Below are 6092 nucleotides of genomic sequence, written 5' to 3'. Positions count from 1 at the left end.
TTCCCTCTCCCCCTTGGCCCCCTCCCCCTCCATGGCCATAGCCCTCACCCCCTCCACCTTGTACATAATGTATAGGAAAAATCTATGTATGGTTGAGGAGGGTGGGGCGGCTTCAGAGAGCTGGGGGACCCCCTCACCCCCAAGCCCCCCCTTACAGGCCAAGATCTTTGCTAAAGGCCATTCCCGCCCCAGGGCATTCTGTGTCCAATGGGAAGGGGAAAATGCATCTTGTTAATTATTTTTAATCTTATTTATTGTACATACCTGGGGCGGGGGGCTGGGGAGGTGGAGGGGGGAAAAGGATCCCTTCCCTTTGCCCCTCCCACTCCTTTTCTACTGCGATTTGTCTGTGTCTCCCCCCAACACACACACCACCCCCATCCCATTGTCGTCTGGATGTGGTTCTATTTTTTATCGGTCTCCCCTCCCCTCCTCCCTCCCTCTAACCTTCTGCTCCCAACGCCCCACCACCCGTTGTCTCTTGCTCTTTCTTGGGCTTCTGTACAACTCAACTTGTATACACTGTGTACACACAACCAGCCAAACGAAAACCCAACGGCAAACACTTGATCGTCCGGCTGGAGTGGCTCTGTCCTGCGGCGTCTGGGTGGCCCTGGGGTGGCACCGGCAGAGGGTCTGGAACTGGAATGTGGCTTTTCTAGAGCCCTGGGAGGCAGTCAGGCTGGGGACATTGTATCGTTAGGTCTCGCTGTGTAACAAATAGCCCACCACAAAATTTAGTGACTTAAGTGACATTTATCATTGTACGGTTCCTGAGAATCAGGAATTTGAGAGCGGGTTAACTGGGTGGTGTTGGCCAAGGGTCTGTCATAGGGGTCATCAGCCAGGGTAGCGGTCATCAAGGATTTGACTGGCATTTCAGGATCTACTTTTAAGGTGGTTCATTTGCATGGCTCTTGGCTAGAGGCCTCAGTTCTTTGCCACGTGGACCTCACCATGAGGTCCTCACACCATGGCAGCTGGCTTTCCTCAGAGCGAGTAATACAAGGGAGACAACAAGGAGGAAGACACAATATTTTTGTCATTATAGTCTATTGCTTCTGCCACCTGTTTGTTAGAGGAGAGTCACGAATGAGCCTAGCACACACCCAGGGAGAGGGGGTTAAGCTCCACTTTGTGAAGGGAAAAGTATAGGAGTTTTTTAGTGTTTTTTTTTTTTTTAATTGATTTGAGAGAGAGAGAAACATCGATCTGTTGTTAAGCATTCATTGGTTGATTTTTTTTTTTTTTTGGTGGTACATGCCCCTAGAGGGAACTGAACCCGGGACTCTCTGGTCCACAGGTCGACGCTCAACCACTGAGCCAAGCTGGCCAGGGCCATTGATTGATTCTTGTATGTGCCCTGACCTGGGATCAAATCTGCAACCTTGGCTTATCAGGACAATACACTAACCAACTGAGCTACCCCACCAGGGCTGGATGTATTTTTAAACCAGTATAGGCAGTGACAGGTGTCAGGAGTTGACCAGCTTTTCCTTGGCTCCCTAATGTAGACTTGGGAAGGGTCTCTGTGTTCTTGAACCATGAAACTACAAGATCACGAGTGGACTGGCAGTTTAGAGGCCGGCACACAGAGGTGAGGATGGATTCTGTATTCTTTTTTTATTATTAAATAGTCACCTGGAGCACTTTTTTTTTTCTTCCTTTATTGATTTAGAGAGAGGAGGGGAGAGAGAAAGAGAAACATTGATGAGAATATTGATCGGCCACCTTCTGCATATCCCCCCCAACTGGGGATCCGGCCTACAACCTGGGCATGTGCCCTGACCAGGAATCGAACCGGCGACTTCTTGGTGCACGGGTTGACGCTCAACCACTGAGCCACACCAACTGGACGGATGGACAGATTCTGTATTCTTGAGCCTCACTGTGATCCAGGACTGCTAGAAATGTAGATGCTCAAGCTCTTTCTGAGATCTACTGAATCAAAGCCCACTTTTCAGTAAACTGGGAGAATTCAAATGTACATTCAAATTTGATGGGCGATGTTGTAGAACAAGAACGTGGGGTTCCACTGGCAGTCTTCTAGAACCCAACCGCTGAAGCAGTGAGTATGCTGTTCTAGAGCCTGGACACTTGACAACAAAAATGGACTATTGGTGTTCTAGAATCCTGGTGTCAGCATTGAGGATGGCTGGTCAGTGGGGAGAGACCCAGTGAGGTTTTGGAGTGAATCCTCATCCTAGACTCCTAGGGGAAATTGAGGAAGAACCCCATTGTTCTAGAACCTTGAATGTTGTCAGGACCGTCACTAATGTTACTGACTGTAGCGCCCTGGTTTTACAGAATGGCTAGTAACATTTGAGAACCATAATAGGCGAGTTAGTGATGCATCACAGACTTTCTAGAATCATCTTAATCTGATAAGAGCATTGAGAATGGACTGTTAGTGTCCTTGAGCTGTGGGATGCTGGGAGTATAGCCTCAGAGGAAGTGACACATTCAGGGTTCTGGATTGGATAGATGTCCACTTGGGACCAGAGTTTCCAGGATCAGCATTGTCCCAAGTCAGAGCTCTGGGTTAGAAAGTAGATGGAGTGAGTGGTCAGATTGTGGACGGTGGGGTTAGAATAACCTTGTGGTTGGCCTTTGTAATTCAACAGCCCCAACTGGATCTGAGTTCTAGTACTAACTAACTGGGCAAGTTGAAAAATAGCCTCCCGCCCTGGCCAGTTTGACTCAGCAGTTAGAGCGTTGGCCCACGGACCAGAGAGGCCCGGGTTCGGTTCCCACTAAGGGCACATACCTTGCTTGCAGTTTGTCCCTCGGCCCCGGTTGGGGTTGTGTGGGTGGCAGCCACTCGATGTGTCTCTCACATTGATGTTTCTCTCTCTCCCTTCCTCTCTCCTTCCCACTCTTATCTCAAGATAAATTTTTTTTAAATGTCTTCGGGTGAGGATTAAAAAAAAAAAAAAGAATAGCCTCCCATCCTCAGTTTTGTCATCTGTAAAATGGACTTTTGTCAAGGTGAAGGAAATATATTTGAAGCACTCGGCACTGCCTGGCCCCCAGCTGCTGCTACCTATAGCAGGAGACATCAAGAGGTTTGTCAGAGGTCCAAGAGATGGCAAGCAGGGTTGAGAGACAGGATGACATCAGAACCCAGAGAGACTTCCAATCATTGGCAGAAACCAGAGGGACTCACGGGGTGCACACACGTGCCTAGGGAAATGCCAACTAGGTCATCCCAGCCTCCTGTTGCTGTCTGATAAGCTTTGGAATGGTGATGGCAAACCTTCCAAAAATGGCCTTCCAGTTGTCATGTGGGTTTGTGTGTGTGCCTTGTTCTGGGGGCAAAAGGTAGCTTTCATCAGCTTCTCAAAGTGCATCCTAGACCCTTAAGAAGCAGGATGTCCCAGCCAAGAACTTGGCTGTTAGGCAATGCAGAAAGAACTCAGATTTTGTGCCGGGGGCGTGCCTCACCTCTGGCTGGGATTTAGGTGGAGGTGTCAGAAACTGCTAGAAATATCCCCCCACCATCCCTTCCCTGTCCTGCAGAGGTGGGCCTCCAGTGAGCAGAGGTTCTGGGGGAGGGGGGGAACTTGTAGTACAATACATCTGAGCCACGCTTATTCCCCAGGCAGAAGGTTGAACACTGGCCAAGGATTCTGCGATAAACCCGGAAAGGGATATTCAGCTAATCATTGTTCTAATCTGGAATACAGAGGGACATTCATGGTTCTGGGGCAGGAGAACACAGGGCCTCGGTCATTTAGACTGAGCGGTTAGTATGTCCTAGACACTGTGCTCATCCCCTGTGTGCACATTGGCTCCTCAAGGCCTCTTGCCCTGGGAAGTAGCTCCGTGGTCACCCACATTTTACAAATGAGAAGACAGGCATTTGATTGGGGTGGCGGAGCTGGATTTGAGCCCAGGCCGCCCTCTGTCAGGACCCATGCAGGACCGTAATCTGCCCGAGGTCCAGGAAGTGGGTTCTTGGGTGGGCCAAGATTCTGTGGACACTTAGTTGTGGGGAGAGGGGCAGCAGGTCATGGACTGGGGACAATTAAGTGGAGGTCAAAGTTCCAAGGCTTGGGGACATCTGGATTGAGGTTTCTGCCCTGGTATGTTGAGTAGGTGTTGGGGTTCAAAGACACCTGTCAAGTGGACTTGGAGATAGGTGAGTTGTGGTCTCCAGTTCTGGCTCCAGCCTTCCAGGTCAACAAATAGAGCATAAAATGAGGGGTTCTGGGTTGAATGTGGGGGAATTGAAGGTTTCCAAACTGAAGAGTCTTGGCAAGTTATTTGTGGCGGCTTTAAGATACTCCACACTTTAGCCCCTCCTAGGAGAGAGGCTCAGATGGGGTGTGTCCACCCGGCTTGAACTTGGATTCAGGATTTAGACTCAGATGTCAGCGCAATTGGGAACTTTCTGGAACAGAACTTGCCAGCTGGCTGCTTGGACACCATTTTGTCCCTTTCTGTCCAGCCAAAAGCCCTCTCAAAATATACATTGGGGGTGGGAGGCGGGGTGGGCAGGGTTTCTAACAGTTGCTGCTTGTCTTCAAGGTCTGGAACCTTCTAGAACACAACTGCCTGTTAGACTTTTCTGCAGTGGGAATGTGGTTTTGCATATTTGCCCCGTCCGTGGGGATAGCCACTAGCCACATGTGAAGGCTGAGCTCTTGAAATGTGGCCAGTGTGACTAGGGAACCAAATTTGTCATTTTATTTAAATAGTCATATGCCCTAGCAGAGTAGCTCGGTTGGTTGGAGCGTCATCCTGAACCACAAGGGTGTAGGTTCGATCCTTAGCGCACATACAGGACTCAACTGGTGGGTGTATGGATGGGTGGAGCAATGGGTCCGCGTTTCTCCCTCTCCCTCTCTAGGATCAATGGAAAATAATAATAATAATAATAATAATAATAAAATAGGCACGTGTAGCTTCTGGCTACATACTGAACAGTAGTTCTAGAATGTTCCAGAAAAAATATCCTTTTTCAAACATTAAACCTCATCCCCTAAAATGCCCACTCAGACAAGGGTGGAATGGCCCAACAGAAGGGTAAGTGGGTTTCTAGACACCTGGCTCCCCCTGTTCTCTGGCCCTGCCCCCCGCCCAGCAAGGGTTCTAGATCCTATGGTTTGGGGGGGGCGGGGCACCTGTGTGTATGCCCTGAGTTGACCTACCTCCCCTCGCCCTTTTCCCTTTACAACAGCACTTCCTGACATTGGCAGTGAAGTTTATTTCTCTCGGGCGGAGTTATATACAGCAGTGACCCGGATGCCCGGGAGCCCCTCACCCCCACCAGGGGCTTGGGTGGGGAAAGAAGGCGGTGGCAGAAGGCACACAGTGGCAATGGCCCCGAGGCCAGGAATTGTGGGTGGGGGTGTAGTGTATCCTGGGAGACCCAGATGGGGAAACAGGCTTGGCAAGGGCAGCTGGTCCCTAGAACTTGCGCAGGTAGTTCCTCTCATGCCAGGGCTACAGGAGGACACAGGGGCAGCCCCCCTTCTTCTTCCTGGGGGCGCTGGGGGGGCTGGGCGGGAGCTCTTGTTCCTGGTACTTCCTGTGGAAAGAGGCTGGTGAGTTTGGGCCCCAGGGGTTGCGGACAAAGTTGACAGGAGGGGGTTCCACTCACCGGACAGCCCGCACCAGCTGCTCAAAGGCCTCATCCACATTGAGACGCAGTTTGGCGGAGGCCTCGAAGTAGGCCACGTGGTGGGAGGCGCTGAAGGCACTGGCTTCAGATCGGGGCACCTGGGGGGGACATAGGGAGGAGTCAGGTCCCTGCGCTCAGGCGGGTCTCAGTGGAGGGGCAGGACACACTGGATGCTGGAATGGTAGAGAGGAGGATTTCCGCACGGTGGGGGCTCAAATGGAAAGGGAAAGTTCCAGATATCATTGGGGGGGGGGGTGCCGAGGGGGCTTGGCACCATCTGAGGAGCCAGGGGAGGTTGCACAGACCTTTGCCCTCCAGAGTATTAGGGAACAGTTCATCGGGCAAAGAAGTCAGAGTGTTCCCAGCAGAGGCCTGGGCCAAGCTCCCAAGGTTGGAAATCCCCGAAGGCTTAATCGAAAAAATGTGTTCTCTATGGCAATCCCATGGTCTGTGGGTGTGCAGGGGG

This window comes from Molossus molossus, unplaced genomic scaffold (assembly GCF_014108415.1).
Source record: "Molossus molossus isolate mMolMol1 unplaced genomic scaffold, mMolMol1.p scaffold_m16_p_21, whole genome shotgun sequence".
NCBI lineage: Eukaryota > Metazoa > Chordata > Mammalia > Chiroptera > Molossidae > Molossus > Molossus molossus.
Note: the sequence above shows the minus strand (reverse complement) of the source record.